The following is a 16,013-nucleotide window of genomic DNA, read 5'->3' on the forward strand; positions in this document are numbered from 1 at the left end:
CACCACTCCCCTGCATTGTCTCACCACTCCCCTGCACCGTCTCACCACTCCCCTGCTCTGTCTCACCGCTCCCCTGCACTGTCTCACCGCTCCTCTGCACTGTTTCACCACTCCCCTGCACTGTCTCACCACTCCCCTGCACTGTCTCACCACTACCCTGCACTGTCCCACCACTCCCCTGCACTGTCTCACCACTCCCCTGCACTGTCTCACAACTACCCTGCATTGTCTCACAACTGCCCTGCAGCGTCTCACCGCTCCCCCGTACTGTCTCACAACTACCCTGCACTGTCTCACAAGTCCCCTGCACCGTCTCACTGCTCCTCTGCACTGTCTCACCGCTCCGCTGCACTGTCTCACCTCTCCCCTGCACTGTCTCACCAATCCCCTGCACGGACTCACCGCTCCCCTGCACTGCTTTACCACTCCCCTGCACTGTCTCACCACTCCCCTGCACTGTCTCACCACTCCCCTGCACTGTTTTACCACTCCCCTGCACTGTCTCACCGCACACCTGCACTGTCTCACCACTCTCCGGCACAGTCTCACCGCTCTCCTGCACCGTCTCACTACTCCCCTGCACCGTCTCACCTTTCTCCTGCACTGTCTCTGCACTCCCCTACAATGTCTCACAACTCCCCTGCACTGTTTCACCACTCCCGTGCACTGTCTCACAACTACCCTGCTCTGTCTCACAACTCCCCTGCACTGTCTCACAACTGTCCTGCAGCGTCTCACCGCTCCCCTGCACTGTCTCACAACTACCCTGCACTGTCTCACAACTCCCCTGCACTGTCTCACAACTACCCTGCACTGTCTCACAACTCCCCTGCACTGTCTCACCGCTCCCCTGCACCGTCTCACCTCTCCCCTGCACTGTTTCACCACTCCCCTGCAATGTCTCACCACTCCCCTGCACTGTCTCACCACTCCCCTACACTGTCTGACCGCTCTCCTGCATTGTCTCACCACTCCCCTGCACTGTTTCACCACTCCCCTGCACTGTCTCACAACTACCCTGCACTGTCTCACAACTCCCCTGCTCTGTCTCACCACACCCCTGCACCGTGTCGCCGCTCCCCTGCACAGTCTCACCGCTCTCCTGCAATGTCTCACAACTACCCTGCACTGTCTCACAACTCCCCTGCACTGTCTCACCACACCCCTGCAACGTCTCACCGCTCCCCTGCACTGTCTCACCGCTCCCCTGCACCGTCTCACCGCTCCTCTGCACTGTCTCACCACTCCGCCGCACTGTCTCACCACTCCCCTGCAATGTCACACCACTCCCCTGCATTGTCTCACCACTCCCCTGCACCGTCTCACCACTCCCCTGCTCTGTCTCACCGCTCCCCTGCACCGTCTCACCGCTCCTCTGCACTGTTTCACCACTCCCCTGCAATGTCTCACAACTACCCTGCACTGTCTCACCGCTCCCCTGCACTGTCTCACCAATCCCCTGCACTGTCTCACCGCTCCCCTGCAATGTCCTACCACTCTTCTGCAATGTCTCACCACTCCCCTGCACTGTCACACCGCTCCCCTGCACTGTCTCACTGCTCTCCTTCAATGTCTGACCACTCTTCTGCAATGTCTCACCACTCCCCTGCACTGTCTCACCGCTCCCCTGCACCGTCTCACCGCTCCTCTGCACTGTTTCACCACTCCCCTGCACTGTCTCACAACTACCCTGCACTGTCTCACAACTACCCTGCACTGTCTCAACGCTCCCCTGCACTGTTTCACCACTCCCTGCACCGTCTCACCGCTCCCCTGCACTGTCTCACCACTCCCCTGCACTGTCTCACCGCTCTCCTGCAATGTCTCACCACTCTTCATCAATGTCACACCACTCCCCTGCATTCTCTCACCACTCCCCTGCACCGTCTCACCACTCCCCTGCACCGTCTCACCGCTCCTCTGCACTGTTTCACCACTCCCCTGCACTGTCTCACAACTACCCTGCACTGTCTCACAACTACCCTGCACTGTCTCACCGCTCCCCTGCACTTTCTCACCACTCCCCTGCACTGTCTCACCACTACCCTGCACTGTCTCACCACTCCCCTGCACTGTTTCACCACTCACGTGCATTGTCTCACAACTACCCTGCACTGTCTCACCACTCCCCTGCACTGTCTCACAACTTCCCTGCACTGTCTCACAACTGCCCTGCAGCGTCTCACCGCTCCCCCGCACTGTCTCACAACTACCCTGCACTGTCTCACAACTCCCATGCACCGTCTCACCGCTCCTCTGCACTGTCTCACCGCTCCGCTGCACTGTCTCACCTCTCCCCTGCACTGTCTCTCCACTCCCCAGCACGGACTCACCGCTCCCCCGCACCGTTTTACCACTCCCCTGCACTGTCTCACCTCTACCCTGCACTGTTTTACCATTCCCCTGCACTGTCTCACCACTCCCCTGCACTGTCTCACCACTCTCCTGCAATGTCTCACCACTCCCCTGCATTGTCTCACCACTCCCCTGCACCGTCTCACCGCTCCTCTGCACTGTTTCACCACTCCCCTGCACTGTCTCACAACTACCCTGCAATGTCTCACCGCTCCCCTGCACTGTCTCACCACTCCCCTGCACTGTCTCACCACGACCCTGCACTGTCTCACCACTCCCCTGCACTGGCTCACCACTCCCCTGCACCGTCTCACCGCTCCTCTGCACTGTTACACCACTCCCCTGCACTGTCTCACAACTACCCTGCACTGTCTCACCGCTCCCCTGCACTGTCTCACCACTCCCCTGCACTGTCTCACCGCTCCCCTGCACTGTCTCACCACTCCCCTGCACTGTCTCACCACGACCCTGCACTGTCTCACCACTCCCCTGCACTGGCTCACCACTCCCCTGCACTGTTTCACCGCTCCCCTGCACTGTCTCACAACTACCCTGCACTGTCTCACAACTGCCCTGCAGCGTCTCACCGCTCCCCCGCACTGTCTCACAACTCCCCTGCACTGTCTCACAACTACCCTGCACGGACTCACTGCTCCCCTGCACTGTTTTACCACTCCACTGCACTGTCTCACCTCTACCCTGCACTGTTTTAACAATCCCCTGCACCGTCTCACCACTCCCCTGCACTGTCTCACCACTCCGCTGCACTGTCTCACCACTCCCCTGCACTGTCTCACCGCTCACCTGCACTGTCTCACCACTCTCCGGCACAGTCTCACCGCTCTCCCGCACCGTCTCACTACTCCCCTGCACCGTCTCACCGTTCTCCTGCACTGTCTCTGCACTCCCCTACAATGTCTCACAACTACCCTGCTCTGTCTCACAACTCCCCTGCACTGTCTCACAGCTCGCCTGCACTGTCTCACAACTCCCCTGCACTGTCTCACAACTGCCCTGCAGCGTCTCACCGCTCCCCTGCACTGTCTCACAACTACCCTGCACTGTCTCACAACTCCCCTGCTCTGTCTCACAGCTCCCCTGCACCGTCTCACCTCTCCCCTGCACTGTTTCACCACTCCCCTGCAATGTCTCACCACTCCCCTGCACTGTCTCACCACTCCCCTGCACTGTCTGACCGCTCTCCTGCATTGTCTCACCACTCCCCTGCACTGTTTCACCACTCCCCTGCACTGTCTCACAACTACCCTGCACTTTCTCACAACTCCCCTGCTCTGTCTCACCACACCCCTGCACCGTCTCACCGCTCCCCTGCACTGTCTCACCGCTCTCCTGCAATGTCTCACCACTCCTCTGCACTGTTTCACCACTCCCCTGCACTGTCTCACAACTACCCTGCACTGTCTCACAACTCCCCTGCACTGTCTCACAACTCCCCTGCACTGTCTCACAACTGCCCTGCACTGTCTCACAACTCCCCCGCACTGTCTCACAACTACCCTGCACTGTCTCACAACTCCCCTGGACTGTCTCACCGCTCCTCTGCACTGTCTCACCGCTCCGCTGCACTGTCTCACCTCTCCCCTGCACTGTCTCACCTCTCCCCTGCACGGACTCACCGCTCCCCTGCACTGTTTTACCACTCCCCTGCACTGTCTCACCGCGAACCTGCACTGTATTACCACTCCCCTGCACTGTCTCACCGCTCACCTGCACTGTCTCACCACTCTCTGGCACATTCTCACCGCTCTCCTGCACCGTCTCACTTCTCCCCTGCACCGTCTTAGCTCTCCCCTGCACTGTCTCACCTTTCTGCTGCACTGTCTGTGCACTCCCCTGCACTGTCTCACCACTCCTCTGCACCGTCTCACCGCTCCCCTGCACCGTCTTAGCTCTCCCCTGCACTGTCTCACCACTCCCCTGCACTGTCTCACCACTACCCTGCACTGTCCCACCACTCCCCTGCACTGTCTCACCACTCCCCTGCACTGTCTCACCGCTCCCATGCACCGTCTCACCGCTCCTCTGCACTGTTTCACCACTCCCCTGCACTGTCTCACCACTACCCTGCACTGTCCCACCACTCCCCTGCACTGTCTCACCGCTCCCCTGCAATGTCTCACCACTCTTCTGCAATGTCTCACCACTCCCCTGCACTGTCACACCACTCCCCTGCACTGTCTCACCGCTCTCCTTCAATGTCTCACCACTCTTCTGCAATGTCTCACCACTCCCCTGCACTGTCTCACCGCTCCCCTGCACCGTCTCACCGCTCCTCTGCACTGTTTCACCACTCCCCTGCACTGTCTCACAACTACCCAGCACTGTCTCACAACTACCCTGCACTGTCTCACCGCTCCCCTGCACTGTTTCACCACTACCCTGCACCGTCTCACCGCTCCCCTGCACTGTTTCACCACTCCCCTGCACTGTCTCACAACTACCCTGCACTGTCTCACCACTCCCCTGCACTGTCTCACCGCTCCCCTGCACCGTCTCACCACTCCCCTGCACCGTCTCACCGCTCCTCTGCACTGTTTCACCACTCCCCTGCACTGTCTCACAACGCCCCTGCACTGTCTCACAACTACCCTGCACTATCTCACCGCTCCCCTGCACTGTCTCACCACTACCCTGCACTGTCTCACCACTCCCCTGCACTGTTTCACCGCTCCCGTGCATGGTGTCACAACTCCCCTGCACCGTCTCAACGCTCCTCTGCACTGTCTCACCTCTCCCCTGCACTGTCTCTCCACTCCCCTGCACGGACTCACCGCTCCCCTGCACTCTTTTACCACTCCCCTGCACTGTCTCACCTCTCCGCTGCACTGTCTCACCACTCCCCTGCACTGTCTCACCACTTCCATGCACCGTCTCACCGCTCCTCTGCACTGTTTCACCACTCCCCTGCACTGTCTCACCTCTCCGCTGCACTGTCTCACCACTCCCCTGCACTGTCTCACCACTTCCATGCACTGTCATACCTCTACCCTGCACTGTTTTACCATTCCCCTGCACTGTCTCACCACTCCCCTGCACCGTCTCACCACTCCCCTGCACCGTCTCACCGCTCCTCTGCACTGTTTCACCACTCCCCTGCACTGTCTCACAACTACCCTGCACTGTCTCACAACTACCCTGCACTGTCTCACCGCTCCCCTGCACTTTCTCACCACTCCCCTGCACTGTCTCACCACTACCCTGCACTGTCTCACCTCTCCCCTGCACTGTCTCTCCACTCCCCTGCACGGACTCACCGCTCCCCCGCACTGTTTTACCAGTCCTCTGCACTGTCTCACCTCTACCCTGCACAGTTTTTCCATTCCCCTGCACTGTCTCACCACTCCCCTGCACTGTCTCACCACTCTCCTGCAATGTCTCACCACTCCCCTGCATTGTCTCACCACTCCCCTGCACCGTCTCACCGCTCCTCTGCACTGTTTGACCACTCCCCTGCACTGTCTCACAACTACCCTGCACTGTCTCACCGCTCCCCTGCACTGTCTCACCACTCCCCTGCACTGTCTCACCACGACCCTGCACTGTCTCACCACTCCCCTGCACTGGCTCACCACTCCCCTGCACTGTTTCACCACTCCCGTGCACTGTCTCACAACTACCCTGCACTGTCTCACCGCTCTCCTGCACTGTCTCACAACTACCCTGCACTGTCTCACAACTGCCCTGCAGCGTCTCACCGCTCCCCCGCACTGTCTCACAACTCCCCTGCACTGTCTCACAACTACCCTGCAAGGACTCACTGCTCCCCTGCACTGTTTTACCACTCCACTGCACTGTCTCACCTCTACCCTGCACTGTTTCACAACTACCCTGCACGGACTCACTGCTGCCCTGCACTGTTTTACCACTCCACTGCACTGTCTCACCTCTACCCTGCACTGTCTCACCACTCCCCTCAACTGTCTCACCACTCCGCTGCACTGTCTCACCACTCCCCTGCACTGTCTCACCGCTCACCTGCACTGTCTCACCACTCTCCGGCACAGTCTCACCGCTCTCCCGCACCGTCTCACTACTCCCCTGCACCGTCTCACCTTTCTCCTGCACTGTCTCTGCACTCCCCTACAATGTCTCACCACTCCCCTGCTCTGTTTCACCACTCCCGTGCACTGTCTCACAACTACCCTGCTCTGCCTCACAACTCCCCTGCACTGTCTCACAGCTCGCCTGCACTGTCTCACAACTCCCCTGCACTGTCTCACAACTGCCCTGCAGCGTCTCACCGCTCCCCTGCACTGTCTCACAACTACCCTGCACTGTCTCACAACTCCCCTGCTCTGTCTCACAGCTCCCCTGCACCGTCTCACCTCTCCCCTGCACTGTTTCACCACTCCCCTGCAATGTCTCACCACTCCCCTGCACTGTCTCACCACTCCCCTGCACTGTCTGACCGCTCTCCTGCATTGTCTCACCACTCCCCTGCACTGTTTCACCACTCCCCTGCACTGTCTCACAACTACCCTGCACTTTCTCACAACTCCCCTGCTCTGTCTCACCACACCCCTGCACCGTCTCACCGCTCCCCTGCACAGTCTCACCGCTCTCCTGCAATGTCTCACCACTCCTCTGCACTGTTTCACCACTCCCCTGCACTGTCTCACAACTACCCTGCACTGTCTCACAACTCCCCTGCACTGACTCACCACACCCCTGCACCGTCTCACCGCTCCCCTGCACTGTCTCACCGCTCTCGTGCACTGTCTCACAACTACCCTGCACTGTCTCACAACTCCCCTGCACTGTCTCACAACTACCCTGCACTGTCTCACAATTCCCCCGCAATGTCTCACCACTCCTCTGCACTGTTTCACCACTCCCCTGCACTGTCTCACAACTACCCTGCACTGTCTCACAACTCCCCTGCACTGTCTCACCACACCCCTGCACCGTCTCACCGCTCCCCTGCACTGTCTCACCGCTCTCGTGCACTGTCTCACAACTACCCTGCACTGTCTCACAACTCCCCTGCACTGTCTCACAACTACCCTGCACTGTCTCACAACTCCCCCGCACTGTCTCACAACTACCCTGCACTGTCTCACAACTCCCCTGCACCGTCTCATCTCTCCCCTGCACTGTCTCACCTCTCCCCTGCACGGACTCACCGCTCCCCTGCACTGTTTTACCACTCCCCTTCACTGTCTCACCGCGACCCTGCACTGTTTTACCACTCACCTGCACTGTCTCACCACTCTCTGGCACATTCTCACCGCTCTCCTGCACCGTCTCACTTCTCCCCTGCACCGTCTTAGCTCTCCCCTGCACTGTCTCACCTTTCTGCTGCACTGTCTCTGCACTCCCCTGCACTGTCTCACCACTCCCCTGCACCGTCTTAGCTCTCCCCTGCACCGTCTCACCACTCTCTTGCACTGTCTCACCTCTCCTCTGCACCGTCTCACCGCTCCCCTGCACCGTCTTAGCTCTCCCCTGCACTGTCTCACCACTCCCCTGCACTGTCTCACCACTCCCCTGCAATGTCTCACCACTCTTCTGCAATGTCTCACCACTCCCCTGCACTGTCACACCACTCCCCTGCACTGTCTCACCGCTCTCCTTCAATGTCTCACCACTCTTCTGCAATGTCTCACCACGCCCCTGCACTGTCTCACCGCTCCCCTGCACCGTCTCACCGCTCCTCTGCACTGTTTCACCACTCCCCTGCACTGTCTCACAACTACCCTGCACTGTCTCACAACTACCCTGCACTGTCTCACCGCTCCACTGCACTGTCTCACCACTCCCCTGCACCGTCTCACCGCTCCCCTGCACTGTTTCACCACTCCCCTGCACTGTCTCACAACTACCCTGCACTGTCTCACCACTCCCCTGCACTGTCTCACCACTCTCCTGCAATGTCTCACCTCTCTTCATCAATGTCACACCACTCCCCTGCATTCTCTCACCACTCCCCTGCACCGTCTCACCACTCCCCTGCACCGTCTCACCGCTCCTCTGCACTGTTTCACCACTCCCCTGCACTGTCTCACAACGCCCCTGCACTGTCTCACAACTGCCCTGCACTGTCTCACCGCTCCCCTGCACTGTCTCACCACTACCCTGCACTGTCTCACCACTCCCCTGCACTGTTTCACCGCTCCCGTGCATGGTCTCACAACGACCCTGCACTGTCTCACCACTCCCCTGCACTGTCTCACAACTACCCTGCACTGTCTCACAACTGCCCTGCAGCGTCTCACCGCTCCCCCGCACTGTCTCACAACTACCCTGCACTGTCTCACAACTCCCCTGCACCGTCGCACCGCTCCTCTGCACTGTCTCACCGCTCCGCTGCACTGTCTCACCTCTCCCCTGCACTGTCTCTCCACTCCCCTGCACGGACTCACAACTCCCCCGCACTGTCTCACAACTACCCTGCACTGTCTCACAACTCCCCTGCACCGTCTCACCGCTCCTCTGCACTGTCTCACCGCTCCGCTGCACTGTCTCACCTCTCCCCTGCACTGTCTCACCTCTCCCCTGCACGGACTCACCGCTCCCCTGCACTGTTTTACCACTCCCCTGCACTGTCTCACCGCGACCCTGCACTGTTTTACCACTCCCCTGCACTGTCTCACCGCTCACCTGCACTGTCTCACCACTCTCCGGCACAGTCTCACCGCTCTCCTGCACCGTCTCACTTCTCCCCTGCACCGTCTTAGCTCTCCCCTGCACTGTCTCACCTTTCTGCTGCACTGTCTCTGCACTCCCCTGCACTGTCTCACCACTCCCCTGCACCGTCTTAGCTCTCCCCTGCACCGTCACACCACTCTCTTGCACTGTCTCACCTCTCCTCTGCACTGTCTCACCGCTCCCCTGCACCGTCTTAGCTCTCCCCTGCACTGTCTCACCACTCCCCTGCACCATCTCACCACTGCCCTGCACTGTCTCACCACTCCCCTGCACTGTCTCACCGCTCCCCTGCACCGTCTCACCGTTCCTCTGCACTGTTTCACCACTCCCCTGCACTGTCTCACCACTACCCTGCACTGTCCCACCACTCCCCTGCACTGTCTCACCGCTCCCCTGCAATGTCTCACCACTCTTCTGCAATGTCTCACCACTCCCCTGCACTGTCACACCACTCCCCTGCACTGTCTCACCGCTCTCCTTCAATGTCTCACCACTCTTCTGCAATGTCTCACCACTCCCCTGCACTGTCTCACCGCTCCCCTGCACCGTCTCACCGCTCCTCTGCACTGTTTCACCACTCCCCTGCACTGTCTCACAACTACCCTGCACTGTCTCACAACTACCCGGCACTGTCTCACCGCACCCCTGCACTGTTTCACCACTCCCCTGCACTGTCTCACCACTCCCCTGCACTGTCTCACCACTCCCCTGCACCGTCTCACCGCTCCCCTGCACTGTTTCACCACTCCCCTGCACTGTCTCACCACTCCCCTGCACTGTTTCACCACTCCCCTGCACCGTCTCACCGCTCCCCTGCACTGTTTCACCACTCCCCTGCACTGTCTCACAACTACCCTGCACTGTCTCACCACTCCCCTGCACTGTCTCACCACTCTCCTGCAATGTCTCACCTCTCTTCATCAATGTCACACCACTCCCCTGCATTCTCTCACCACTCCCCTGCACCATCTCACCACTCCCCTGCACCGTCTCACCACTCCCCTGCACCGTCTCACCACTCCCCTGCACCGTCTCACCGCTCCTCTGCACTGTTTCACCACTCCCCTGCACTGTTTCACCTCTCCCGTGCATGGTCTCACAACTACACTGCACTGTCTCACCGCTCCCCTGCACTGTCTCACCACTACCCTGCACTGTCTCACCACTCCCCTGCACTGTTTCACCTCTCCCGTGCATGGTCTCACAACGACCCTGCCCTGTCTCACCACTCCCCTGCACTGTCTCACAACTACCCGGCACTGTCTCACAACTGCCCTGCAGCGTCTCACCGCTCCCCCGCACTGTCTCACAACTACCCTGCACTGTCTCACAACTCCCCTGCACCGTCTCACCGCTCCTCTGCACTGTCTCACCGCTCCGCTGCACTGTCTCACCTCTCCCCTGCACTGTCTCTCCTCTCCCCTGCACGGACTCACCGCTCCCCTGCACTGTTTTACCACTCCCCTGCACTGTCTCACCTCTACCCTGCACCATCTCACCTCTCTCCAGCACCGTCTCACCATTCCCCTAAAGGTTCTCACCTCTCTCCTGTACTTTCTCACCACTCCCCTGCACCGTCTCACCGCTCTCCTGCACTGTCTCACCACTCCCCTGCACCATCGCACCACTCTCCTGCACTGTCTCACCACTCTCCTGCACAGCCTCACCTCTCTCCTGCACTGTCTCACCGCTCCATTTCACTGTCTCACCTCTCCCCTGCACTGTCTCACCTCTCTCCTGCACTGTTTCACCGCTCCCCTGCAACGTCTCACCACTCTCCGTCACTGTCTCACCACTCTCCTGAACTGTCTCACCGCTCCATTTCACTGTCTCACCTCTCCCCTGCACTGTCTCACCACTCCCCTGCACAGTCTCACCGCTCTCCTGCACTGTCTCACCACTCCCCTGCACTGTTTCACCACTCCCCTGCACCATCGCACCACTCTCCTGCACTGTCTCACCACTCCCCTGCACTGTTTCACCACTCCCCTGCACTGTCTCACCACTCTCCTGCACTGTCTCACCGCTCCATTTCACTGTCTCACCTCTCCCCTGCACTGTCTCACCTCTCTCCTGCACTGTTTCACCGCACCCCTGCACTGTCTCACCACTCTCGTGCATCATCTCACCACTCTCCGGCACTATCTCACCACTCCCCGACACGATCTCACAACTCCCGTGCACCGTCTCACCACTCCCCTGCAGGGTCTCACCACTCCCCTGCACTTTCTCACCACTCCCCTGCACCGTCTCACCACTCCCCTGAAGGGTCTCACCACTCCCCTGCACTGACTCACCACTCCCCTGCAACATCTCACCACTCCCCTGCAGGGTCTCACCGCTCCCCTGCATTGTCTCACCGTTCTCCTGCACTGACTCACCACTCCCCTGCACCGTCTCACCACTCCCCTGCAGGGTCTCACCACTCCCCTGCACTGACTCACCACTCCCCTGCAACGTCTCACCACTCCCCTGCAGGGTCTCACCACTCCCCTGCACTGACTCACCACTCCCCTGCAACGTCTCACCACTCCCCTGCAGGGTCTCACCACTCTCCTGCACTGTCTCACCACTCTCCTGTACTGTCTCACCGCTCCCCTGCAGGGTCTCACCACTCCCCTGCACAGTCTCACCACTCTCCTGCACTGACTCACCACTCCCCTGCACTGTCTCACCACTCCCCAGCACTGTCACACCACTCTCCGGCACTGTCTCACCGCTCCCCTGCACCGTCTCACCTCTCTCCTGTACTGTCTCACCGTTCTCCTGCACAGTCTCACCACTCCCCTGCACTGTCTCTCCACTCCCCAGCACTGTCACACCACTCTCCGGCACTGTCTCACCGCTCCCCTGCACCGTCTCACCTCTCTCCTGTACTGTCTCACCGTTCTCCTGCACAGTCTCACCACTCCCCTGCACTGTCTCTCCACTCCCCAGCACTGTCACACCACTCTCCGGCACTGACTCACCACTCCCCTGCAACGTCTCACCACTCCCCTGCACTGTCTCACCACTCCCCTGCACTGTCTCACCTCTCTCCTGCACAGTCTCACCACTCTCCTGCACTTTCTCACCACTCCACTGCACCATCTCACCGCTCCCTTGCACTGTCTCACCGCTCCCCTGCACTGTCTCACCTCTCTCCTTCACTGACTCACCACTCCCCTGCACTGTCTCACCACTCCCCAGCACTGTCACACCACTCTCCGGCACTGTCTCACCGCTCCCCTGCACCGTCTCACCTCTCTCCTGTACTGTCTCACCGTTCTCCTGCACAGTCTCACCACTCCCCTGCACTGTCTCTCCACTCCCCAGCACTGTCACACCACTCTCCGGCACTGTCTCACCGCTCCCCTGCACCGTCTCACCGCTCCCCTGCACTGTCTCACCACTCCCCTGCACTGTCTCACCACACCCTTGCACTGTCTCACCACTCCCCTGCACTGTTTCACCACACCCTTGCACTGTCTCACCACTCCCCTGCACTGTTTCACCACACCCCTCCACTGTCTCACCACTCTCCGGCAATGTCTGACAACTCCCCTCCACTGTCTCACCACTCTCCTGCACTGTCTCACCACTCTCCGGCACTGTCTCACCACTCACTTGCAACGTCTCACCACTCTCCGGCACTGTCTCACCACTCACTTGCACCGTCTCACCACTCTCCGGCACTGTCTCACCACTCCCCTGCACCGTCTCACCACCCACCTGCACCGTCTCACCACTCACTTGCACCGTCTCACCACTCTCCGGCACTGTCTCACCACTCTCCGGCACTGTCTCACCATTCCCTGCAATGTCTCACTACTCCCCTGCACTATCTCACCACTCCCCTACACGATCTCACCACTCCCGTGCACCGTCTCACCACTCCCCTGCAGGGTCTCACCACTCTCCTGCACTTTCTCACCACTCCACTACACCATCTCACCACTCCCCTGCATTGTCTCACCGTTCTCCTGCACTGATTCACCACTCCCCTGCACCGTCTCACCACTACCCTGCAGGGTCTCACCACTCCCCTGCACTGACTCACCACTCCCCTGCAACGTCTCACCACTCCCCCGCAGGGTCTCACCACTCCCCTGCACTGTCTCACCACTCTCCTGCACTGTCTCACCTCTCTCCTGCCCTGACTCACCACTCCCCTGCAGGGTCTCACCGCTCTCCTGCACTTTCTCACCACTCCACTGCACCATCTCACTGCTCCCCTGCACTGTCTCACCGTTCTCCTGCACTGACTCACCACTCCCCTGCACTGTCTCACCACTCTCCTGTACTGTCTCACCTCTCTCCTGCACTGTTTCACCGCTCTCCTGCACAGTCTCACCACTCCCCTGCACTGTCTCACCACTCTCCTGTACTGTCTCACCTCTCTCCTGCACTGTTTCACCGCTCTCCTGCCCTTTCTCACCGCTCCCCTGCAACGCCTCACCGCTCCAGTGCACTGTCTCACCTGTCCCCTGCTCTGTCTCACCTCTCTCCTGCACTGTTTCACCGCTCTCCTGCACTGTCTTTCCACTCCCCAGCACTGTCACACCACTCCCCAGCACTGTCACACCACTCTCCGGCACTGTCTCACCACTCCACTGCAATGTCTCACCACTCCCCTGCACTGTTTCACCACACCCTTGCACTGTCTCACCACTCCCCTGCACTGTTTCACCACACCCTTGCAGTGTCTCACCACTCCCCTGCACTGTTTCATCACTCTCCGGCAATGTCTGACAACTCCCCTGCACTGTCTCACCGCTCCCCTCCACTGTCTCACCACTCTCCGGCACTGTCTCACCACTCTCCGGCACTGTCTCACCACTCTCCTGCACTGTCTCACCACTCTCCGGCACTGTCTCACCACTCCCCAGCACTGTCACACCACTCCCCAGCACTGTCACACCACTCTCCGGCACTGTCTCACCACTCCACTGCAATGTCTCACCACTCCCCTGCACTGTTTCACCACACCCTTGCACTGTCTCACCACTCCCCTGCACTGTTTCACCACACCCTTGCAGTGTCTCACCACTCCCCTGCACTGTCTCATCACTCTCCGGCAATGTCTGACAACTCCCCTGCACTGTCTCACCGCTCCCCTCCACTGTCTCACCACTCTCCGGCACTGTCTCACCACTCTCCGGCACTGTCTCACCACTCTCCTGTACTGTCTCACCTCTCTCCTGCCCTGTCTCACCGCTCCCCTGCACCGTCTCACCACTCCCCTGCAGGGTCTCACCGTTCTCCTGCACTTTCTCACCACTCCACTGCACCATCTCACCGCTCCCCTGCACTGTCTCACCATTCTCCTGCACTGACTCACCACTCCCCTGCACGGTCTCACCGCTCTCCTGCCCTGTCTCACCGCTCCCCTGCAACATCTCACCGCTCCAGTGCACTGTCTCACCTGTCCCCTGCTCTGTCTCACCACTCCCCTGCACTGTCTCTCCACTCCCCAGCACTGTCACACCACTCTCCGGCACTGTCTCACCGCTCCACTGCAATGTCTCACCGCTCCCCTGCACTGTCTCACCACACCCTTGCACTGTCTCACCACTCCCCTGCACTGTTTCACCACACCCTTGCACTGTCTCACCACTCCCCTGCACTGTTTCATCACACCCTTGCACTGTCTCACCACTCCCCTGCACTGTTTCACCACACCCTTGCACTGTCTCACCACTCCCCTGCACTGTCTCACCACTCCCCTGCACTGTCTCACCGCACCCCTCCACTGTCTCACCACTCCCCTGCACTGTCTCACCGCTCCCCTCCACTGTCTCACCACTCTCCGGCACTGTCTCACCGCTCACTTGCACCGTCTCACCACTCACCGGCACTCTCTCACCACTCTCCTGCACTGTCTCACTGCTCTCCGGCAATGTCTCACCACTCCCCTGCACTGTCTCACCACACTCCGGCACTGTCTCACCACTCACTTGCACCGTCTCACCACTCTCCTGCACCCTCTCACCACTCTCCTGCACCATCGCACCACTCCCATGCACTGTCTCACTACTCCCCTGCACCATCTCACCTCTCTCCTGCACTGTCTCACCACTCCCCTGCACTGCCTCAACACTCTCCTGCACTGTCTCACCACTCCCCTGCACTGTCTCACCGCTCTCCTGCACTGTCTCACCGCTCTCCTGCACTGTCTCACCACTCCCCTGCACTGCCTCAACACTCTCCTGCACTGTTTCACCGCACCCTTGCACTGTCTCACCACTCCCATGCACTGTCTCACTACTCCCCTGCACCATCTCACCTCTCTCCTGCACTGTCTCACCACTCCCCTGCACTGCCTCAACACTCTCCTGCACTGTTTCACCGCACCCTTGCACTGTCTCACCACTCTCCTGCACTGACTCACCACTCCCCTGCACGGTCTCACCACTCTCGTGCATCATCTCACCACTCTCCGGCAGAATCTCACCACTCCCCTACACGATCTCACCACTCTCCGGTACTATCTCACCACTCCCCTACACGATCTCACCACTCCCGTGCACCGTCTCACCACTCCCCTGCATTGTCTCACCGTTCTCCTGCACTGACTCACCACTCCCCTGCACCGTCTCACCACTCCCCTGCAGGGTCTCACCACTCCCCTGCACCATCTCACCACTCTCCTGCACAGTCTCACCACTCCCCTGCACTGTCTCACCACTCTCCTGTACTGTCTCACCTCTCTCCTGCACTGTCTCACCACTCCCCTGCACTGCCTCAACACTCTCCTGCACTGTCTCACCACTCCCCTGCACTGTCTCACCGCTCTCCTGCACTGTCTCACCACTCCCCTGCACTGCCTCAACACTCTCCTGCACTGTCTCACCTCTCTCCTGCACTGTTTCACCGCACCCTTGCACTGTCTCACCACTCTCCTGCACTGACTCACCACTCCCCTGCACGGTCTCACCACTCTCGTGCATCATCTCACCACTCTCCGGCAGTATCTCACCACTCCCCTACACGATCTCACCACTCTCCGG

This window comes from Heterodontus francisci, chromosome 8, assembly GCF_036365525.1.
Source record: "Heterodontus francisci isolate sHetFra1 chromosome 8, sHetFra1.hap1, whole genome shotgun sequence".
Taxonomy (NCBI): Eukaryota; Metazoa; Chordata; class Chondrichthyes; order Heterodontiformes; family Heterodontidae; genus Heterodontus; species Heterodontus francisci.